Genomic DNA, 14,045 nt, shown 5'->3' with positions numbered 1-14,045 from the left:
AGGGCATTTATTATGCAGATTTACCTTATCTTCCTCTGGGGGTTGGAGAAGGCCCCTGTAGCAGATTACTTCAATGGTATTTACTGGAAAATTCTTGACTAGTGAAAAGTAAGTTTCTGGGAGAGGTTAAAAATGCAGTTAGATTAGGTATTAAGCTCCAGTTTGAAGATTCAGCTTCAGTGATGCCATTGTCAGCTTGTGGTCTGGTCTTTGTCTTTCTTTCTTTCTTTCTTTCTTTCTTTCTTTCTTTCTTTCTTTCTTTTTTCATTCTTTTCTTTCTTTTCTGTCTTTCTTTCTTTCTTTCTTTCTTTCTTTCTTTCTTTCTTTCTCTTTATTTAAATTCCATTTAGTTAACATATACTGTATGTTTCAGGGGTAGAATTTAGTGATTTATCAGTTGCATATAACACCCAGTCCTCATTACCTCAACTGCTGTCCTTAATGCCCATCACCCAGTTACCCCATCCTTCCAACCCACCTCCCCTCCAGCCACCCTCAGTTTGTTTTCTAGGGTTCAGGGTCTCTTATGGTTTGCCTCCCTCTCTATTTTCATCTTATTTTACTTTTCCTTCCCTTTCCCTTTGTTCATCTGTTTGTTTCTTAAATTCCACATATGAGGTTTTGTTTTGTTTGTTTTTTTTTTAACAATACATTGATAACCACCTAGAGGTTAAATCAGAAATTTAAAAAAAAAAAAAGTTTATATATAACAGCCATAGGAAACCTATTATTTGTTAATATAAATAAAACATTTTTTAATAAAAAAGCCTTATTTTTGAAAGCCAAAAATTAGCAAGAAGAACGGCATTGTTTAAAATTTTGCAGTTTCTTTAATGTCTGGCTTATGAGAAGACAGCTGAATTCTCATATCTATTTCTGCATTCATTCTGGTGACATGTTGCTTTAGTTGAAGTATTGAAAGAAAATTCATTCTTAAACAGGTATGTGATCAGAAAAGGGAGTTCGTCTTGGACTGCTCATAGCTCTTAGGGACCACTAAGCATTTCTCACTAAGAACTGCTGCTCAAGAAAAAGATAATTGAAAGAATTAACAATATTAGAGTTATACCACTTAACTCCTTATTTCTAAGTGTTCTGGCATAAGGGTAGGCATGAAAACTTTGATATTTTGGCTGATGGAAATCATTTTATCCCAAACTTGACCTTTTTATTACTTTCAGGGAACAGCTCTTTGATTTTGAGGGAAAATACAGTTTTTAATAAGAGAAAAGAGCTTTAAGTTGCCAACTGAATTCAGAGTCACACTTTAAAATCTAATGTAACCTTAGGTAAATTTTACTTGCTCTTAAGGGATTTTTCTGAGAATCAAACAAGGTAGGCTGTTCTGAATAAAGAAAAGTCTATCTTTGTTATCCTTCAATTTGGAGAGAGGCCATCCACAGTTGAGGTATTGAGATATGGGAATTGAGATATTGCATGCCCCATTTGCTAAATGTGACATACTGGTTTAAAAACTATTGCTCTCTCAAAGGCTAGTTCCAGTAGCCTTGGTTTGAAGTAGAAATTAATGATTGCTTATAGGTGGAGTAGGTGGTGGACACTTACCTTCTGGTCAAATAGGGACTATTGGGTCTGATTCAGACACTCTAAACAACAGAAGGTAATGTGACACAGTATTTGGTCTCTCCACATACAGTATTTCCTCAGCCTTCACAACAATTTGGAAATGAGTCTGTTATTTTATAATTATTATAGAGGTAAGGGATTTGAGATCTGCACAAATCGACTCTCTCCCTCAAAAAAATCCCTGATCTGGTAAGGAGCAGAACTTGAAATTGTCCCACACCTTTGAAGCCCATGTATTTTCCTAGATCATTTTGAAAGATATTTAGGAAGAAATGATTTCCCATTTTTAAGAATTTACTGAAATGGGGAGAAGGGGGAAGAGAGGTTTTTTATGAAGTTAGATGCCCAAAGTGCAAGCATGCGATTTGTCACAGCAGTTTCACAAGAATTTGAGCTATGCAGAAGTCTGTTGGAAGTATTCAAGACTTCATGGCTCAAAACCAGAGTTGAACACTGATTCAAAATTTCTCAACTACTGCATTTTGGGTATTTAAATCATACAGTCTGAAAACCTCAAATACAGAAACATGTTTGTCACTGACAAACCTGGTTAGGTTCTTGAGCTATAAGCTGCACTCTGGGAGAGAGGCTTTATTACTATGAGGCAAAGTCAAATTTGGCAACTAAAATATTAAGAAAATAGAAGGTTACTGGTTTGCAAGTGGTCATGGGGTGGTGATCTGATTGATTAATTAGTGACCTACATAGGTTGGGTCTAATCCTCACCTGTGTGCGTTCTAGAAACTTGTGGGAAGAAACCTGCTTTGATCTTGTTAGGAAAAAACAAGAGTAAAGACTAGAGTAAAAGATGATCATTTCTCTCAAAGTATGGATGAGGATGGATAGAGGAACAATAGCTATGCCTTCTCTAGATTTATAGACAAAGTCACTGTGGCTCTGAGCTCCAGACCTGATGTAAGCTTTAACAATGTGCATTCCTTAATGTACCTTTGTGGATATATCCACTTTTAATTCCATAATGATTCAGATGTACTTGATTTAACTCTTCTGTTTCCTTTTTGGCATAGAGTAGGTCATTTGAAACCAAGGCACATAAACTACACACATGCACACAAATACAGACTTAAGGTTTTAGAAGCAGAGTCTTCTTGAATGGCATTCCAACAGAATCTTAAAGGCCACTTTGTCTCATACTACTGCTAACTTACCTACTGAGGTCATTCTGTCCTCTTTTCTAGACAACCAGTGTTGGGAATGATCACTATTAGCATTTTATTTTTTAAAGATTTTATGTATTTATTCATGAGAGAGAGGCAGAAACATGGGCAGAGGGAGAAGCAGGCTCCATGCAGGGAGCCTGACGTGGGACTCGATCCCAGGTCTCCAGGATCACATCACGCCCTGGGCTGAAGGCAGGTGCTAAACCGCTGAGCGGTTTAGTGGGCGGTGCTGCCCACTAAGAAGAGCATTTTAGATGAGGTAACCTAAGTCTTGGGGGAAATAGCGTCAGTCGATTTTTCTTCTTTCCTTCTTTCTAATTTTTTCAAATATTATCACTATGCCAGCCTTTGTCCCAGGATAAGAATTGGGAGTCATAATGCTTAACTTTCTTTTTGGTTGCAATTTTCTAATTTTTTAATAAATGACTTAAGAACCTTAGAGTGTTGGGAGGCCTGGGAGGCTCAGGGGTTGAGCTTCTGCCTTTGGCTCAGGGTGTGATCCTAGACTCCCTGGTTGGAGTCCCACTTTGGGCTCCCCACAGGGAGCCTGCTTCTCCCTCTGCCTGTGTCTCTTATGAATAAATAAATAAACTCTTAAAAAAAAAAAAAAGAAGCTTAGAGTAGTTGAACAGGAAATTAGTATAGTGAAAGTAAAATAAACATTTAGAAAAAAAATAAGTACATGGATAAATCATAGGTGATTTCTAAATAGTCATTTAGGGAATTAAATACTGAATAGTTTTCCTGGAAATGTTATTCTCTCCCTGATAAAATGAGCATTCTGAAAATCATGACAAATTTTTATTTCTAGAGGTTTCCTATTGCAGCCAAAAAATACACACATATATATTTAATTTAAGCTAGAAGGTGGTACTGGAAACAGTTTTTTTTCATTTACCGTATTACAGGATGCTTGAATATTATAGAACAATCAGTTCTTTCCTGCCATCAAAAAAGCCTTCAAGAGATATGGGATAAGAAAATAGTCATACCATGAAAGACATTCACTTTGAATCCTGATTCCATGTATTTGAAAAAAGGACTACCAAATTTGGTGTTATATCTTAATATATTTTGGTGTATTGATAACAATAGTATAGGAAAATGAAGAGCAGTCTTTCAGAAATATTTTAGGATTTTTAGTTTCAAGGATTTCTTTATTTTTGACTTCTAACGTACCCTAGGTCAGTTCTAGATAAAACCTATTATTTTGTCTCAATTACAGATAATCTAAAGAACAAAAACCAGTTATTTAATGATTTACTACAAATATAACAGCTTTATTTTTTCTCTAAACTAAATTACTATGGTATTGCCATTTTAATATGACTTTTTAAAAGATATGATCAAGGATATGATTTCTTCTTTATTTCCATTCTGCATTTCCATTTATTTACTTTTTAAGATGGTCCTTTACATTAATAACTTAAAGATATTCAAGTACTATATATAGCTAGAGGCATCGTTGTTAGACTTGAAAATATGTGGGATCCTGATCCTTCGCTGGGCTTTATTGATTTAGTCATAAGGCACCTAAACACACAGTACTCTTTTGTACTATAAGTTGAAAAGCTTTTCCCATGCAGTTAATGTTGCAACTTTTGCCCCAATCAATATTTAGTTAGCAGCCCTCAGGAATGGTGGTAAACTTTGTTCTACACCAGTATTTTAGGTAATAAAATATTAAATCATTTCTTGAAATATAACAAGATTTCTTTTTCAGATTTAATGTGACAAGATAGTATTTTATACTGTTTTTATTAGCAGTATAACAAATGGTGAGTAATAAATTCAGATACAGTGCAGACAGACTTAGGCTGTCAGAACTAGTGGGGTGGCTTTGTCTGGCTCTTAGAGCACAAAACCCGTAGGTAGGATACATACAGAAAATCTGTTGTCAACAAATGACAAATATTTTAGGATTCATTTATAGTTATTTTCTGTAGGATATTACCACTCATATAAAACATATATTCCAGGATATTCAATTAGACACAAAATGTGTATAAATTATTTTCAATTTCTATAGAAATTAAACATTTCCTAATATCCTTATATGGCACTCTTTAACTATAGATGTTTTGGAGGGAGAGACACAATATCATACCTCCTCTAACTTTTCATGTTACCTAGAAAAATGTTATGTATTTGTATTTATTGACTAGCCAGTATTTGGTACTCAACTGTTTGCTGGAAAAATGTGAAGCAGAGAATTTCTAAGAATGGTGCAATCACATCTGCATTAGAAATCTGGAATTGCCACTCACTGGTTATGTATATTTGAATAAGTTACTTAAAGCCTCTGGATTTCAGTTCTCTCATCCATAAAATGAGGCAAGATTTTTTGAATGTACACTTAAATATCTAGCAGTATTTCCCCCTAAGATGGTAAAATGGCCCTATTTAAATCGGTTCCTTTTCAAGACACCTTAAAATGAGAACAAAAAAGGGGTGGGTGGTAGGAAAAGGAACCGTCACAAATCTTGAATTCTAGGTTATTATGTGCATCCTTAGTTATTAAAGGAAAGTGCACTGAGACATGAAAAGGACTGAAAAATTGTACCAAAAAAAAAAAAAAAAAGACAATCAGGCACAGTTTATTCTCCTGTAGACTGAATCTCAGAGATAGTCGTTTGTCTTCCGGACAAATATTTGAGTATTCTGGTCTAGATAATTTATATTAAAAAATCTTAGAAAACTAAAATAGTTGGTTCAGGTTATGGTAAAAGCCCTCTCCCTTTCTGGCAATTGAATGTCACAGAATAATGAATCAACCTACAATAATATATCTCAACCAAAAGCTGCTACTTTTCACACAGAGCCAGTACTTAACTTTCTATTACTCATTTAAAAATATTGTACTAGTTTCTGCAATTGAATGAATTTTTATGCCACACTCTCGCCAAAAAATTTTATATGTTGAAATCCTAACCCACTATTGTGATGTCATTATGAGGTAAGGTTTGGGGAAGTGATTAGGTCATGAGGGAGATCTCATAAAAGTGGAATTAGTTCCTTATAAGAGAGACCCCAGAGAGCTCTCTTGCCCTGTGTACTATGTGAAGATACAATAAAAAGTTTGTAACGTGGAAAAGGGTGGACCCTCACCAAAATCCATACTGACACCCTGACCTTGGACTTTCAAGCTCTGAAACTATGAGAAATAAAATGTTGTTGGTTATAAGATGCTCAGTCTATGGTATGCTGTTATAGGAGCCCAAAACTGATTACACCTTTCTCTAGGAAGGTTGTAACAAATTACCATAAACTGAGTGGCTTAAAACAGCTCTGGTGGCCAGAAATTTGAAATCAAAATATCAGCAAGTCTGTGCTCCCTTCAAAGGCACTAGAAGAAAATCTTTACTTGATTCTTGGGGCTTTTATGGTAGCTTTAGGTTTTAGTGGCTTGTGGCTGTGTAACTTACATATCTCCTTCGGACTCTGTGAGTTATTCCTCTTCTATTGGTCTCAAATTTCCCTCAAATTTCCCTTTTCTTTTTTTTTAATGTATTTATTCATGTGAGACACAGAGAGAGGGACAGAGACATGGGCAGAGGGATAAGTAGGCTTCCTGGGGGGAGTTGGATGTGGGCCTCAATCCCAGGGTCTGGGATCATGACCTGAGCTAAAGGCAGATGCTCAACCACTGAGCCACCCAGGCATCCCTCCCTCTTCTTTTTCTTATAAGAACTCCCATTACTATACTTAGGGGCCACCTGGATGATCCAGAATGATTATCTCAAAATCCTTAATATGTCTGCAGAGACCCTTTCTCCAAATAAAGTCATGAATTGTAAGTGAACATATCTTTTAGAGAAGCCCATTTTCCAATTCATTAAAGAATGAAAAAGTAACCAAAAAAATCAAACTTTTGAGAAAACTATTAAAACAAATATAAAAATATAAGGGGATTGTGATTCCAATAATATCAGAGTATTTTAATCAGACTCCCCAGAATTGTAAACTAGTAAGGAAATATACATAAATATATTTTTGATGATAGTGAAAGATGACTGAAAATAGACATAGGATGACATTATACCCTTTTTCCTAAGTTTTTAAGTTTTATTTTCACTATAGTGAACATGCAGTGTTATATTAGTTTCAAGCATCCTATATAGTGATTCACCACTTCTATACATTACTCAGTGCTCATTGTGATGAGTGTGCTCTTAATCCCCACCACTTATTTTACACATTCTCCCTCAACTCCCCTCTAATAACCATCCATTTGTTCTCTATAGTTAAGAGTCCACTTTGTTGGTTAGTCTCTCTCACCCCCTTTTCCTATGATTTTTTTTTGTTCCTTAAATTTCAGATATGTGTAAAATTATGTGGTATTTGTCTTTCTCTGATTTTTCTTGACATAATACTCTCTAACTCCATCCCTGTTGTTGCAAAAGGCAAGATTTCATTCTTTGTACAGGCTGAATAATATTCTTGTGTTTGTGCATGTGTGTATGTGTTTATGCATTCATCTATGGATGGACACTTGGGCTGTTTCCATAATTTGTCTGTTGTAAATAGTGTTGCAATAACATAGAAGTGCATATATCCTTCCAAATTAGCATTCTTGTATTCTTTTGGTACTATGCAATAGTGTGATTACTGTCACAGAGTAGTACTACTTAAAAGTTTTGAGGAACCTCCATTCTGTTTTCCACAGTGACTGCACCAGTCTGCATTCCCACCAACAGTGCAAGAGGGTTCCTTTTTCTCCACATCCGTACTAACACTTACTGTTTTTTGTATTTTTTATTTTAGTCATTCTCACAGGTATTAGGTGATATGTCATTAGAGATTTGATTTATGTTTCCCTAATGATGAGAAATATTGAGCATCTTTTCATGTATCTGTTGGCCATGTGGATGTCTTCTTTGGAGAAACGTGTATTCATGTCTGCCCATTTTTTAAAGATTTATATTATTTTAGAGGGAGAGAGAGAGAGCTCATGGGGTGAGAAAAGGCAGAGGAAGAGAGAGATTCTGAAGCAGATCCCCTGCTGAATGTGGAGCCTGACTGAGGGGATGATCCCACAACCCATGAGATCATGACCTGAACTGGAAATCAAGAACCCTACACTTAACCATCTGAGCCACCAGGGTGCTGGTCTTCTGCCCATTTCTTGATTGTTTTTGAGTGTTTTTTTTTTTTTTTTTTTTTACGATTTTATTTATTCATTCATGAGAGACACACACAGAGAGAGAGGCAGAGACACAGGCAGATGGAGAAGCAGGCTCCATGCAGGGAGCCCGAAGTGGGACTAGATCCCAGGTCTCCAGGATCATGCCCTGGGCCAAAGGCGGCACTAAACTGCTGAGCCACCCAGGCTGCCCCTGAGCTACCCAAGCTGCCCTGTTTTTTCAGTGTTGAGTTGTATTAGTTCTTTATATATTTTGGATACTAACCCTTTATTTGATAATTCACTTGTAAATCTCTTCTCCCATTCTGTTAGTTTTGTTGAGTCTTTCATTTACTGTACAGAAGCTTTTTATGTTAAGGTAGTCCCAATAGTTTATTTTTGCTTTTATTTCCCTGCTTCAGGAGACTTGTCTAGAAAAATTTTGCTATGACCAGTGTCAGAAATTATTGCCTATATTCTCTTTTAGGATTTTTATGGTTTTACACCTCAGAGGTCTTTAATCCATTTTGAGTTTATTTTTTTGTATGGTGTGAGAAAGTGGTCCAGATTCATTCTTTTGCATGTAGCTGTTTAGTTTTCCTGACACCATTTGTTGAAGAAACATTTTCTCATTGCATATTTTTGCCTCTTTTATCAAAAATTGACCATGTAATTGTGGGTTTGTTTCTGGGCTTTCTATCCTGTTCATCAATCTGTGTGTCTATATTTGTGCTAGTCCCATACTGTTTTGATTACTCTAGCTTTGTAGTGTAACTTGAAACCTGGATTATGATATCTCCAGTTTTGTTTTTCCTTTTCAAGATTGTTTTTGGGCTATTCAGGGTTTCAATTTGAGGATTATTGGTTCTAGTTTTGTGAAAAATGGTGTTGGTATTTTGAGAGAGATTGAATCTGTGGATTGCTTTGGTTAGTATGGTAACCAAATGTTAGTATGGTAGCATTTTAACAATATTTGTTCTTTCAACCGGTGAACATGGAATGTCTTCTCGTTTGTCTGTGTCCTTTTCAGTTTCGTTCACCAGTGCTTTATAGTTTTCAAAGTACAGATCTTTTGCCTCTTTGGTTAAATTTATTTCTAGGCATTTTATTCTTTTTGGTGCAGTTGTGCGTGGGATTGCTTTCTTAATTACTCCTTTTATTGCTTCATTATTAGTGTTTAGAAATGCAACATGGGCAGCCCCAGTGGCTCAGTGGACCAGCCCAGGGCGTGATCCTGGAGTCCTAGGATCAAGTCCCACATCAGGTTCCCTGCATGGAGCCTGCTTCTCCCTCTGCTTGCATCTCTGCCTCTCTCTCTCTCTCTCTTTCTCTCTCCCTCTCTGTGTGTCTCTCATGAATAAATAAATAAAAACTTAAAAAAATGCAACAGATTTCTATATATTGAATTGATGTCCTATGGCCTTCCTGAATTCAATTATCAGTTCAAGTAGGTTATTTTTGGTGGAGTCTTTAGGGTTTTCTATATATAGTATCATGTCATCTACAAATATTGTAAGTTTTACTTCTTCCTACCAATTTGGGTGCCTTTTATTTCTTTTTGTTGTCTGATAGTTATTGCTTGGACTTACACTACTATGTGGAATAAAAGTGGTGAAAATGGATGTCCTTGTCTTACTCCTGACCTTAGAGGAAAAGCTCTCAGTTTACACCATTGAGTATGATGTTCACTGTGGGTTTTCATATATGTCCTTTATTACATTGAGGTATGTTCCCTCTAAATCTACTTTGTAGAGGGTTTTTATCATGAATGGAGGTTTTACTTTGTCAAATGTTATTTTTGCTTCTGTTGAGATAATCATATGGTTTTTATCCTTCCTCTATGGATATGTATCATGTTGACTGATCTGCAAAAATTGAACCACACTTGCATCCCAGGAATAGATCCAACTTGATCATGGTGAATGATTTTTTAATGCATTTTTGGATTCATCTTAGTAATATTTTGTTGAAGATTATTCTATGTCCATCATAGATAATGTTCTGTAGTTCTCTCTCTCTCTCTCTCTCTCTCTCTCTTTTTTTTTTTTTTTTTTTATGAGTCTGGGTAAAGGTTTATCAATTCTATTGATCTTTCAGAGAACCAGCTCCAGGTTTCATTGATCTGTTCTACTGGTGTCTTTGGTTTGTTTCTGTTTTGTTTATTTCTGCTCTAATATTTATTATCTTTGTTTTGTTTGTTGGAGTTTCATTCTTTTTCTAATTCCTTTAGGAGTAAGGTTTAGATTGTTTATTTGAAAAAAAATTTTAAAAGATTTTATTTATTCATGAGAGGCACATAACAGAGAGAGAGAGAGGCACAGACACAGGCAGAGAGAGAAGCAGGCTCCATGCAGGGACCCCGATGTGGGATTTGACCCCAGGACTCTAGGATCATGCTTTGGGCCAAAGGCAGGCGCTAAACCTCTGAGCCACCCAGGGATCTCCTTATTTGAAAATTTTCTTTTTGAGGTAGCCAGCATTGCTACAGACTTCCCTCTAGAACAGTGGTTGCTGTATCTTAAAGATTTTTGACCATTATGTTTTCATTTTCACTTGTTTTCATGTATTTTTAAATTTTCCCTTTGATTTTCTGGTTGACTTGGTCATGGTTGAGTAGCATGTTATTTAACTTCCATGTATTTGTGGTCTTTCCAGATTTTTTTTTGTGGTTGATTTCTAGTTTATAGCATTGTGGTCAGAAAAGATAAATGGAATGACTTTAATCTTTTTTGAATTTGTTGAGACTTGTTTTTCTGGCCTATTATGTCATGTATTTTAGAAGAAAGTTTTGTGTGCACTTTAAAAATATATTCTGCTGTTTCAGGATGGGATGTTCTGAATGTATCTATTAAATGCATCTGGTCTTATGCGTCACTCAAAGTGTCTTTCATTATTGATTTTCTGTTTGGATAATATACCCATTTATGTAAGTGGAATACTAAAATCTCTTACCTTTAATGGATTACTATCAATTGGTTCCTTCATGTATGTTATTAACTGCTTCAAGTATTTGAGTGTTCCCATGTTGTGTGCAGAAATATTTATAATTGTTATATATTCTTGTTTGGATGTCCCCTGAATGATTATATAGTGTCTTCCTTTGTTTCTTGTTATAGTCTTTGTTTCAAAGTCTATTTTCTTCAATATAAGTATTGCTACTCCAGCTTGCTTTTTACATCCATTTGCATGATAAATGCTTCTCCATCCTTCCACTTTGAAATCTGCATATGTCTTGAGGTCTGAAATGCCTTTCTGTACAGATGGGTCTTGTTTGTTTTTTTAATCCATTTCTTCACCCTGTCTTTTGATTAGAGCATTTATTCCATTTACCTTCAAAGTAATTATTGGTATGTATGTATTTATTGCCATTTTGTTACTTGTTTCATGTTTGTTTTGGTAGTTTTTCTCTGTTCCTTTATTCTCTTGCTCTCTTCAATCACAATTTGTTGGGTTTCTTTAGTAATTTACTTGAGTTTCTTTCTCCTTATTTTTTGCATATCTATTAAAAACATGGAACCCTTCACAAATTTGCGTGTTGTTTTTGCACAGGGACCATGCTAATTTTTTTGTATCATTCCAATTTTGTATATGTGCTGCTGAAGCAAGCATGGCATTATACCCTTCCGGAAAGGAAAGTACACTGGATAAATTTTACTTTTGTCTGTGTGGGTCCTCTTCTCCCAGAGGGTACTACCCAGTTTAACTTATATAAGGTTGGTTAAATTTGAGCAGAAATCTCATTAAAACTTATTCCTACTGGTCAGAGGAATTTGCAGGAAAGCTGGAAAGTGAGGGGAAAAAAATCAAGGAGAGAAAAGAGTCATGGTGCGGGGAGGGGCTCAAATATATGTGTCATCTCTGTCTAAATTGTTGGCTGGTATCTGAATAAACCTGTGTGGGTGAAGTCCAGTAGTGGTACAAAGGAATAGGTACAAGGTTAATAATAATTAGCAAAGACATCAGCTGCCTTCCATGGCAGGTTTATTACGTTTTGAGTTGGAGTCCTACCAATTTAGGTATCGAATAAGATAAAAACCAAAGGGCAACAACAACAACAACAAAACCCAGAATTCTTTGGAGGTAACTAATATATGACGGAATCTATTATTCAAATGTTCCACATGCAGGAGAAAATTCTAGACCTGTAAAGAAACAGGTACATGTGACATGTCAAGAGAAAAAACAATAATAGAAGGTCACCCAGATAACAATATCTCGATGTTGGAATTAGTAAACAAATGTAAAGGAAGGGGTATAACTGTTCTTCTATAAAGATGATACATTGTCTACATTGAAATTTATAGACTGTTTGAAGTTATTACTAGACTAATAAGTGAGTTAAACTGGATTTAAGAATCAGTCTACATATATTAAATACATATTTGAAAACAAATGGGAAGTAAAATAAAAGAATTTTTGAGGGGGGCATAATTATAAGAAAATAAAGGTTTAAATAATAGAAAAGGAGCCTGGCTGGCTCAGTCAGTAGAGAATGTGACTCTTGATCTTGGGGTCATGAGTTCAAGTCCCACATTGAGCACAGAACTTACTTTAAAAATTGAATGAATGAATAGATAGATATACCATGCTCTTGGAATCAAAGACAAAATGCTGTTCAGGTATTTTTAGCCTAGTTTCTTCCCAAATTGGTCAATAAATTGGACACCTCAGCCATAAACTTATCTAACCTTTTTAAATTGAAAATTGAAAAATTGTTCTAAAATTTATAGTTACTTTCTAAAATCCACTTTTACAAGTGACATTGTGTAGCCAAAACAAAATTAAAGAAGAAAAAATAATAATGTAGGAAAGCTTATAATAGACATTAAGATTACTAAAAAGTTGGATTTAAGAACATGTGTCACTATTTAAAGAAAAGAAATGGATCACTATAATAATGAAATTTGAGAAAAAGACACACATATGTGATTCATTCATTTCAAATCTGATGTCAAAAATATTCCATAGGAAAAATATCTTCAATAAATAGTGCTGGAACAACTACATATCCATTTGGGTGCGGAAACAAAACTTGATATCCATTTTACATATACACAAAATTTAATTTGAGCTGAATCATAGACCTAAATATAAATACTAACACTGTAAAAACTTGAGAAGAAAATAGAACTAAAAGGATTAATTAGCCTGGTCACAGAAAACAACTGTAAAGGACAAAGGATAAGTTAAACTTTATGAAAATAAAAATCTGATCCTCAAAAAATACTATTAACAAAATAAAAGTAGGATAAAAACAAACTGGGGTAAAATATTGTCAAAATACATATTTTAACAAAGAATTCACTTCCCAAATACATAAAGATTCTCTAAACTCCACATAAAAGACTAACAACACAATAAAATTTGTACAAATTATTTGAAAACAAACATCACAAAATGCATGTGTGTGTGTGTGTGTGTGTGTGTCTGTGTGTGTGAGATATATTAAAACACCTGTTAAAACACTGTGGATACATCATGCAGGGGAAAATAACTGGATACAGAGTAGTAATCTCATTGACATAAAGTCTGTATAGCTGGTGAGAATGACTTTACCAATTGTAAAGTAAGATGGTAAGCCTGCCACATCTCTTTGAGGGAGAATTCCAGGATGTTATTCTAAAGGACAAGAATTTTTCCACCAGAGATCTATTGTGAGTCTATATATAGCAACTATTTTCTACATGCTTTGTATTCAGAGTTTGTAGCTTTATTGGGCCATGTGGTCTTTTCAAAACACTTAATTATACATGACTGGATATTAGAAAGATGTCATTTTCTGGCTGGAGCCAGGGCTTGATCATAGGGTCTAGGTTCGATTAATGGGATTGTTTCCCCTGAATTTTGAAACTCCAAGGAATGAATGCAAGATACAAGAACAGAAAGAAACTATTCTAGGTGGTAGTAGTGGTGGAGAGAGAAAAGTTCAGCTTATCAACAAAGTGTGTTAATGGCAGTAGCTTTGCCAACATAATTTTTAACTTAGGTTTTCTATGTTGATTCTTGGTTTTCCTTTTCGTACCTTACTTCTATTTCTCAAACCTGATTTTCCAGTTTTTCCATAATCCAGTCTGCCATGCCCTAGCCTTTTAGCAGATGCATTTTCTAATTAAGTAACCCAGAGCCATTTTCTGTTTTTTTTTTCAACCAAGTTT

The 14,045-nt window shown here is 35.0% G+C and overlaps 1 pseudogene; it reads right to left on the bottom strand.

Annotated features, from left to right (window-relative positions):
- Positions 1–11,394: 11,394 nt before the first annotated feature.
- Positions 11,395–11,495, bottom strand: LOC112915649 (U6 spliceosomal RNA; annotated as a pseudogene).
- Between the last annotated feature and the right edge of the window lie 2,550 nt (positions 11,496–14,045).

Source organism: Vulpes vulpes, chromosome 14 (assembly GCF_048418805.1).
Source record: "Vulpes vulpes isolate BD-2025 chromosome 14, VulVul3, whole genome shotgun sequence".
NCBI lineage: Eukaryota > Metazoa > Chordata > Mammalia > Carnivora > Canidae > Vulpes > Vulpes vulpes.
Note: the sequence above shows the minus strand (reverse complement) of the source record. Positions and strands in the feature narration are given on the sequence as shown.